At 32.0% G+C, this 7,678-nt stretch overlaps 1 non-coding gene across 1 annotated transcript; it reads right to left on the reverse strand.

Moving 5' to 3' along the window:
- Positions 1 to 2,741: 2,741 nt before the first annotated feature.
- LOC127741350 (small nucleolar RNA R71) lies at positions 2,742 to 2,845 on the reverse strand. Its single transcript, XR_008002302.1, has one exon. It is a non-coding gene; the product is annotated as a small nucleolar RNA R71 (small nucleolar RNA).
- Between the last annotated feature and the right edge of the window lie 4,833 nt (positions 2,846 to 7,678).

The following is a 7,678-nucleotide window of genomic DNA, read 5'->3' on the forward strand; positions in this document are numbered from 1 at the left end:
CTTAATCAGAATCTTCGTGGTATAAGCTAGAATTGATGGCGGCATTCATGGGAATCCGAAAAGTCTAACCTTGTCTGTGGTATTCCGAGTAGGATTTCGGCATTGAATGACTGTGACGAGCTTCAAACTCGCGATTGTTGGGCGTGATGACAAACGCAAAAGAATCAATGGATTCTATTCCGACATGATCGAGAACCGACAAATGATTAGCCGTGCTGTGACAGAGCATTTGGACCTTTTTCACTGAGAGGATGAGATGTAGCCATTGACAACGGTGATGCCCTACATACAGCTTGCCATAGAAAGGAGTGACAAAGATTGGATAAAAGCAGTAGGAAAGCAGAGATTCAAAAGGAACACAGCACCTCCATACACTTATCTGAAATTCCCACAATTGAATTACATGAGTAACTCTATCCTATTTTATTCATTTTCGTTTACTATAATTTCTTAATACAGTTGAATCCGCCTGACTGGGATTTACAAGATGACCATAGCTTGCTTCATACCAACAATCTCTGTAGGATCGACCCTTACTCATGTAAGGTATTACTTGGACGACCCAGTACACTTGCTGGTTAGTTGTGCGGAGTTGTGACAAAGTATGATTCATGTTTGAGAGCACCAAGTCTTTGGAGCCATTGTTGATGATCACAATTTCGCCCACCAAGTTTTTGGCGCCGTTGCCGGGGATTGTTCGAGTTTGGACAACTAACGGTTCATCTTGTTGCTCAGATTAAGTAATTTTCTTTTTGTTTTGTTTTCAAAAATGTTTCAAATTTTTTTCCTTTTTTCGAAAATAATAAAAGAAAATACAAAAAAATTCATAAAATCATAAAAATAAAAAATATTTTGTGTTTCTTATTTGAGTCTTGAGTCAATTTATAAGTTTGGTGTCAATTGCATGCTTTAAAATTTTTTCTTGTATTTTTCGAAAATTCATGCATTCATAGTGTTCTTCATGATCTTCAAGTTGTTCTTGGTAAGTGTTCTTGTTTGATCTTTAAATTTTCTTGTTTTATGTTGTTTATTGTTTTTCATGTGCATTTTTGCATTCATAGTGTCTAAGCATTAAAGATTTCTATGTTTGCTGTCTTGCATGTTTTCTTTGCATCAAAAATTTTTCAAAAATATGTTCTTGATGTTCATCATGATCTTCAAAGTGTTCTTGGTGTTCATCTTGACATTCATAGTGTTCTTGCATGCATCATGTGTTTTGATCCAAAATTTTCATATTTTGGGTCATTTTCATGTTTTTCTCTCTCATCATTAAAATATCTTTTCCTTAATTTTCTCATAATTTTCAAAAATTTGAGTTGACTTAGTCAAAAATTTTTAAAATTAGTTGTTTCTTACAAGTCAAGTCAATTTTTCAAATTAAAAAATCTTATCTTTTCAAAATCTTTTTCAAAAATCAAATCTTTTTCATTTTTTTATAATTTTCGAAATTTTTTTAAATTTATCTTCAAAATCTTTTTCATAATTTTCGAAATTACACTAACAATTAATGTGATTAATTCAAAAATTTGAAGTTGTTACTTTCTTGTTAAGAAAGGTTCAATCTTTAAATTCTAGAATCATATCTTGTAGTTCTTGTTAGTCAAGTAATCAATTTTAATTTTAAAAATTAAATCTTTTCTAACCATATCTTTTTAATCTTATCTTTTTATCTTATCTTTTTATCATATCTTTTTCAAAATTTTATCTTTTTCAAAAAAATTTGATTTTAAAATATCTTATCTTCTTATCTTCTTATCTTTTCAAATTTGATTTCAATATATTTTTCAACTAACTATTTGACTTTTTGTTTGTTTCTTATCTTTTTCAAAACCACCTAACTACTTCTCCCTCTTTAATTTTCGAAAATATCTCACCTCTTTTTTAAAATTCTTTTTAATTAATTAACTAATTGTTTTAAATTTTAATTTTAATTCTATCTCATCCTTAATTTTCGAAAATCATTAACTCCTTTTCAAAATTAATTTTCGAATTCTCTCTCTCATCTTCTTCTATTTATTTATCTATTTACTAACACTTCTCTTCACCTCTTCTCATCTCAAATCACTGCCCCTATCCTTACCCGTGTGTTTGGATTATTCCTTCTTCTTAATCCTTATCCCCTTTCTTCTTCTACTAATAATAAGGATCATTTTTACTGTGACATAGAGGATTCCTCTTCCTTTTCTTTTTCTCTTCTCTTTCATATGAGCAGGAACAAGGAAAAAGACACTCTTGTTGAAGCTGATCCTGAACCTAAAAGGACTCTGAAGAGGAAACTAAGAGAAGCTAAATTACAACAATCCAGAGGCAACCTTTCTGAAATTTTCGAACAAGAGAAGGAGATGGCAATCGAACCCAACAACAATAATGCAAGGAGGATGCTTGGTGATTTTACTAAACCCACATCCAAGTTTGATGGAAGAAGCATCTCAATTCCTGCCATTGGAGCAAACAATTTTGAGCTGAAACCTCAATTAGTTGCTTTAATACAACAGAACTGCAAGTTCCATGGACTTCCATCTGAAGATCCTTATCAGTTTTTAACTGAGTTCTTGCAGATTTGTGAGACTGTTAAGACGAATGGAGTAGATCCTGAAGTCTACAGGCTCATGCTTTTCCCTTTTACTGTAAGAGACAGAGCTAGAACATGGTTGGACTCACAACCTAAAGATAGCCTGGACTCCTGGGATAAGCTGGTCACGGCCTTCTTAGATAAATTCTTTTCTTCTCAAAAGCTGAGCAAGCTTAGAGTGGATGTTCAGACCTTCAAGCAAAAAGATGGTGAATCCCTCTATGAAGCTTAGGAAAGATACAAGGAGATGACCAAAAAGTGTCCTTCTGACATGTTTTCAGAATGGACCGTATTAGATATATTCTATTATGGTCTATCTGAGTTTTCCAAGATGTCATTGGACCATTCTGCAGGTGGATCCATTCACCTAAAGAAAACGCCTACAGAAGCTCAAGAACTTATTGACATGGTTGCAAATAACTAGTTCATGTACACTTCTGAATATTTTTTAAATCCTTTTTCTTGATACTGCTGTTGTAGGAGCACATTCGAGGCATGGAAAGTCAAGAAAGTTTTCTCTAACATATCATTATCAGTGATCTTTTCTCCACATAATTTTATTCGTGAGGTGATTCGAAACATTGCAGAATTATATTCATTTATGGATTTAAAATCCTGTAGACGCAAGTACGTCCATTCATATCGAACTTGAGGAAGTATCACCATCTTTTGATTATTGTCCCTTTCTTCAAGGTCTTTCCAAAGATCTGTAAGATCTTTCAATGTGAGATATTCATTTTTCAATCCTTCGTCAAGATGACGACGAAGAAAAATCATGTTAGGCCAACAAAAATATTACTTTTAGGAAGAAAATAATCAGAAAGCATATTTGAACTTAGCACATTCACATAAGCTTATTAACTCAATATTTTCAGAACCCAAAACTTCACTTAATGAAATTAACGAAACAAAAGCTACTAAAAGTGAAAAGAAAAGCAAAAGAAAAAAGAGTGAACAAAAGATTGTGTTGAAAGTGCAAAGATTAGGGCAAAAGCTAAACTTGTTCTTCGGTTTTCAGACAATTTACCTCATCATCACGTCCCTTGTTAGTTGGACGAAGTATATAATCTCGATCTGTCAAGAGCCCAAGGAAAAGGACTATCCGTCGAGAAACTGCCGGAGATTTGTATGTTGGACAAATCGGAGGCGCCGAGAGCCACTGTAGATGACGACAGCTTCGTATGTTGTAGCAGGATATGGGGTTTAACCCTGAAAAAGTTGGGTGGTGGGGTTTCTTGGTTGAGTGAGATGAGACGTCAGAGAGAGATGACGGAGGGTCACTAGGTTAGCTTTTGTGACCTTTGTTTTTATGGGGGGAAAGGAGGGGGATGTGGGTGACCTTTGGTTTTTTATATTTTGTTGGTGATTGCTTCTCATGTTGTTAAAAATGGGGAAAAATTAATAGAAGATAAAAATAAAAATTATTTGGATTTTTTTTAAGAAAAATTACACTAAAGGACCGTTATAAAAAAATTAATTATTAAAAAAGACTTTTAATATCAAAATTGTTACGAAGGACTAAATTTTTTTTAATATTTATGATAGTTAAGAACAAGTTTTTTCAAATAGTTTTGTTGCTGCATTATCAAGGAGAACAAAAAAATCAACACACCCACCATCATGAAGCTTTACCCGAATCCCATAGCTAACATAATTAACAACCAAGAATAACAACAAAAACTAAGAAATCTGCTTAACAACACAAAGAGTTGTGCATAATAAAGAACTAAAAAAAATCCAAAAGATTGATACTTAATCTATTCCATAATAGAGTTATATATGAACCTTACTTGACCATAACATGTTCAACACATGAACCACAAACATCACAAAGGTAGAGATCCTCATGCTCAACAACGGCATGACCACATACACATGAGTAGTACCACCAATCTGGTTCATCCATAACTTCCTTAATTGTCCCAATAACAAAGTAATGACCATCTTGTAAAATTTTAAAAACAATAATATACTATAGAATAATGATTAACAAACCAGATTACGAAAACCGACACACATGTTTAATAAATTCAAGTTCAAATATTAAATGGAGAGTTTGTCAACCTAAAATAGTACCCCGTTATCTGCATGAAGTTCTTGAATACTACTGATCTCTTTAGGATTGAAATAATCACCATCAACTTTAGAAACTAAGTATCTAAGCTCATTGGTCATAAGTCTTGAAAATCCATAACTAGCAACACTAAATCTACATAAAAGATCCAATAACTAATCTTCATAATACAAAACATATACATGAATACCAACAAAATAAGCATAACAGATTGTAGCTTTACAATTTTTTTATCACAACTAACCTACTTAGGAACTCAACAGACTCAGGAATGTCGGGATTAAAGAATAACCTAGAGATATTCATCACATTCTGTAGGCTTACCCGACCTGCATGCAAGAATCCTATTCTATTAACCTTAAACCATATTTAAATTAAAAGGTCAAAAAACACAAAACTAACTATTAGAGTAAAAATTCACTGAATATGTCTGAAACTAACCTTTAATTGTTTTGATTTTAAAATACTCGAGAACAATCACCGGAGATCTTGGATATTTTTGTAAGTTATCATATTCCAATAGATCATAAGCATTTTCAAACACATTGCATTGTAACTTTTTGCTGAATAAATAAGTTTCAAAAGCTCAAAAGAATCTAACTATATATTTATTGTTATAAACATAAAGGCTGGAACAAAAAAATTTTTAGAATTAATAGAAGATAACTAATGATATTGGAGAAAGTGAGAGAGATAATACCCATCAGAAAAAACTTCTAGCACAATTGCTTTGATCATCTTGCCATATGATGCTACATCTCTTTCTTTTCGAACACTAGTAATGATCCCAACAAAGTTTAATAATTAGATTGAAACATATATAAATTTGAATCAGAAACCACACTTTTTATTACATAATACTATGTTTCTAAGAGGGAAGAGCAAGAAACTTGTACGAACGAATGAGAAAATCGTCATCCTTTGTCCTTTGATCAATTTCATCTATTGAGGTAAAACACAACAAACCCGAATGAAGTATCCTTACAGATACCACAGAAACATCAGAGGTCTTGTATTGAAACAAAAGTCTGAATCGATGATTCGTCACTCTGTTTAAACCAGTATTTGGTAGAACTGTAAAATGGGTCATTAAGTACACATCTCCTTCAGATAAACATGAGTAATGATATCAGCATCATTGAATACAACATATTGTTGGTTCGGCAAATGAAAAGTCAACATTTGTACTGATGGCCATCTATGATGAATATCATTACATACCGAACTTCCAATGTACATAACTTTCTCGTTTTAAAATAGTTTTCATCCATTCTTCGAACGATGTAAACTTCACAGACCTAATTTTCATATGAAATAAGTTTGAAATAATTTGGAGGTCCGAAAGCCAAGTTATGGCCTGCTGAAGTTCGGCCAAAAATCAATTTTACACAAAAATCCCTCAAACCTTTATTTCACCAAGTTTCTTTCAAAAACCAATAACTCACACTCCAATTTCAGCACTAATTATGTACAAAATAGTATCATACCTATTCCATCTCTTCCATCACATGCAAATACCCAATTCTTAGCATTTTTATAAATACAATTTCACAAACCAATGCAACACAATTCACAAGTCATCCTATTATCATTATCATCATTTAAGATCCTCATCAATTATCATAAACAACATATTCTCACATACAACTCAACATTCAATACCTCATAATCTACTTAATCAATCCATAACACCATTTTAACAATTATCCCCAACTCATCCCAATCAACAATTTAATTCAACAACCAACAATCAATTTAACTTATCATATGGGTCAACTAGCCTAAGTTTTCACGACATATTACATATTATATACGACACCTCACCTTGTACCGCACCACAAGCTTCTCAACCTTAGCTCCTCACCAATGAAACCCAGCCACCAAAGTTAGTCTACTAGCTTCTAATTTCTCAAATTGACTCCAATCCACAATAAATTTCAATCTACATCATAATATTCACTATAATCAACATAGAGTTCACTAATTCAATATTTCACAAAGAATTTGGGGGTGCTTACCTAACCCACAGCTCTAATGAGCTAAACCCGATAATACCCATAAGCTAATTCGAACCTAAACACCAAAATTAAATAATTTTTAACATAATTGTTCATAAATTTCAAAATTGGAAAGGAAGATATTGAGGAAGAAAACGTGACTTTCTTACCTTACAATATACTGGGATTTGTAGAGCTCGACACTACGGTCGCGTGGCCACAAAAGGTGCGGCGATCGGAGCTCCGGATCAAAAGTTATGTGGGTTTAATTATCAAGTGAGGGTTTGTGTTTGTTGGAGGGTGTTTCTTCCTTCCTTGGTGAGCATTCAGCGTTTCCAGCATGCAAATGAAGAGAGAATGAGCTGAGCTCATTCCTTTAAGTGAACAGGTTGGGCCCACGAGCCCGGTTTGGCCCATTTTTTCTTTTGATTTGGCCCAATCTTGGGCCAAATTTTTAAAAATTAATTTTAAAATTCTTATTTTAATTAGTTCTACCTTATTAAACCATAAAATTCTATTTTATAATTTATTGTATTAATAATTAATTTATTAACTAATTACTAATTTTACGGGTTTTACAATGTCAACGATCATGTGATTATGGTAGGAGATTAATAGATGTTAGTTAACGAAAAAAATTATTTTGATTATTGTTTTACTTGAACTAATTATGATTTAAAATAAAATTATAGTTTATGGTCTAAGTATTTAGAGTTTTTAGATTTATTGTCAATGTGTGTGATAATAAGTTAGTTAATTTTAAATTAATTTTTATTTAGATTACTGTTTCAGTTGAATATATTAAGGTTTAGAATTAAATTATATTTTATTATTTAGGTAGTTAAATTTAGTTTGAATATGTTTGATAAAAGCGAGTTAATTTGAAATTATTTTTCTAATTTATTCTATTATAGTGTAGTTTCATGGCGCAAAATATGTTAGGATATGAGGATACTTTTTATAAACGAGTTCAGATCGATCATATTCCTGGTAGACTATGTCGAGTGGTATAATTTTTAATTTACAACTTTCATA

Source organism: Arachis duranensis, chromosome 8 (assembly GCF_000817695.3).
Source record: "Arachis duranensis cultivar V14167 chromosome 8, aradu.V14167.gnm2.J7QH, whole genome shotgun sequence".
NCBI lineage: Eukaryota > Viridiplantae > Streptophyta > Magnoliopsida > Fabales > Fabaceae > Arachis > Arachis duranensis.